Source organism: Triturus cristatus, chromosome 3_1 (genome assembly GCF_964204655.1).
Source record: "Triturus cristatus chromosome 3_1, aTriCri1.1, whole genome shotgun sequence".
Taxonomy (NCBI): Eukaryota; Metazoa; Chordata; class Amphibia; order Caudata; family Salamandridae; genus Triturus; species Triturus cristatus.
Genome location: NC_140583.1, coordinates 735,354,947 through 735,357,794, shown reverse-complemented (window position 1 = coordinate 735,357,794; position 2,848 = coordinate 735,354,947). Strand labels below are relative to the sequence as shown.

At 38.3% G+C, this 2,848-nt stretch overlaps 1 long non-coding RNA gene across 1 annotated transcript; it reads right to left on the bottom strand.

The window, feature by feature from the left end:
- Positions 1 to 308: 308 nt before the first annotated feature.
- On the bottom strand, positions 309 to 2,424 carry LOC146860891 (uncharacterized). Its single transcript, XR_014979221.1, has 4 exons — positions 2,325 to 2,424; positions 2,182 to 2,235; positions 2,059 to 2,098; positions 309 to 1,711 (listed from the first exon to the last, which is right to left on the bottom strand). It is a non-coding gene; the product is annotated as an uncharacterized LOC146860891 (long non-coding RNA).
- Positions 2,425 to 2,848: the final 424 nt, after the last annotated feature.

The following is a 2,848-nucleotide window of genomic DNA, read 5'->3' as shown; positions in this document are numbered from 1 at the left end:
GGGGGAAGCTATAATGTTGGAAACTGAAAGGCTTTCTGATTATAGGCCACCTTGAGTAGCAGGCCCTCCCATCTGCATAAAACACTTTACTGGTGTGTGGTTAACAATTAAATATAGACTGTATAAGAGGCAGAAGATAATCAAGGGATGGACACACAGATCTCACCGGAAGAGCAGGCACAATGTTGAGTTTAATAGATTTACCACCAGTGAGAGAAGCAGTTTACTCAGGGTCTAAATCAGTATCCTATGGTATTGCATAGTTGTGATCACTTACTAAAAACAGGTTCAAGCTGACCACCAACATAGTTTGTTTGAATTGTTTATTGAGGTATACATCTATTGTCTGCACTTATAAAAGGATAGGCAATGGTACATAAAGAGTACATTTTTAAATAACAATGTATGTGCTTTAAGGTGATATTCATATGCACTGTAATGACATGATTTTTTAGAAACTTTATAAAAATGTTTATTAAAATATCAATTATTTGGAGCAATGTAGCATTGGAGGTACTGCCCTGGCGTGGCTTTCCTTTTTTCTATCTGAGAGGGCATAAACAGTCCACATCCCCCCTATTTTAGTTTTGCTCGATACCTCTCACTTGCAGAATCCCTTGGGGCTTTTCTCTCAGCCCAACACTGTTTACTCTTTATCTTATTATGTTAGTTTTATTTCTACATACCTTTGGTTTCTCTGTGATGTCCTATGCAAATGATATCCTAAGGATAATTTTCTTGAGCAATGATCTGGGATCTGCCCAAGAGAAATTATGAACTTGCTTTTTCGCAGTTGCCTTCTGGATCAAGTCAAATCAAAGCTCAATAGGACAACACAGAGAGACTCATCTTTAGGGAACCTTCACTGAATAGATATGGTCTTCACTATGGTGGTGGTGGAGATGGACCCATCGCCCTATTCGAGTTGACTCTGCAAAAATACCTGGATTAATTTTCAACTACTTTTTCTCATTCTTTCAAAAGATCAGGCACATTTTCTACTTTCATTAACAGCATCCTCAAGCTATGCAAAATCATCCCTTTTGACCTTTTTTCGCAATAATAGGGCTGCTGTAAATTCAGTTATTTTCTCACAACTCGATAATGGAAGTCTATCTTGGGCTTCCTGCTTTCAAATCATTCAAAACCCTCCTGCACGCCTCATCTGAGGACTGTCCCCTTGCTTCACCATCTCTTCTCACTGTTCTACTGTCTATTGCCTTTTGAACCTGAAACAATATAACTTCAAAGAGTTGTGCCTAGATCTTTGCGCTCTCCACAAAATAGGTTCTCTGCGTCTTCACCATTGTATCACTGTTTATATTCTTTTAAAAATCCTATGCTTTACAGTAGCCAACTGCCCACATCTTCCTAATATTAGGCAAGTACCTATTGGACATAACTCAAGTCTACAAACTTGACCTCTGTGCACAGTAGCCTGAAGGCTGTTGCTATGATCACACTTAAACCAAATGCTTACAATGATTCAACTACTCAACATAGAATCTGATCTCTAAAACACCATTAAATTAGAACAACGTAGAACATGAACATGTGTTCTTAATACACAGAAAAATGTAATCTGTTGCAATCACAAATAAACATCTTAGAAAAACTTCTTTCTTTGTTTCATTAAATCCGCAAGGTTATTCCTTTAAATGCCCGCCCAATGCATTTCGGGCCCCACTGGCCCTTCTTCAGGGGATGATTTCTGTGAACAATACAAACAATATCCTCTTGTAATACAATACAATATACAGGGAAGCAGATGTTCAAATATACAGGCATTTTGAAACTTCTACTTTGTGAAAAATGAATACTTAATGGAAAATAATGCATATAGAGAACAATTTCCATGACTGTACTGCTACATTATCTTTCATGACTGTACTGCTACATTATCATGCTTATGGAAAGAAAGAGAAGGAGAAAACGAACAGTAAATCTGAAGTTATCAGGTATAGAAAACTGTGTAGAAGCAAAGAAAGAAACCAACACCCAATCGAGTCAAATATCAAAAGTCCCAACCGTGCTGTGCCCAAAAACCAAAAAACTCACTGGAGATCGTATTCATGAGTAGTCAATGCAATTGTGAGTCCTGCAAGAAATATGGACCAAAAGTAAAAACCATGAAATCATGCTCGTGCCACACAATATAAACGCCAGAGAGAATGAACCAACCTCTTTGAGTACAAACCGATCAACAACCGTTCAAAGTCTCTTAAAGTCCGGCACCTGTAATCACATTGAAAAATCATATTACTGCCTGGCCAATAAACCAACGTATTTCCAACAAAAATATTACTGAAATGAAAGCATCTTACCTCTTTAAATCAGGAACAGCCTTATATCCAAAATGCAACGGCTCGCTGGCCCCATAGCTCTCTCAACAGAAAAACGCATACCGCTACCTTGGCGTGTGACGTTAAATAGGTGCAATGGAAAACGGACTCATCGCGCCTACAATGCAATACTATAGGTGCCAACTTGAAACAGGGTGGGTGACCAAATGATGCCTTGTAAACTCACTCCTTGATGAATCAACTACAAACCTAGGTGCTAGATCGGAACGAGAATGCACCAAAACGCTGATAATACGCTTTGCAAAGGCCCGGTTCCCTTGATCAAAAACCTATGCTGAAAAAACGCACTCTGCAGAAAAAAACTCCGATACAACAGAGAACTAAAACGCCACCATGTGACAAAAACGCAACAGTGCAGAAGAGATAAAACAGAGAAAATGAGAAAGAAAACGGATAGATAAAAAATGAAATTCATACCATCGTGCTAACAGTGTAACATGGAAATATAATACAAATTCCTATGATGACTTAATGCAACCAAATAC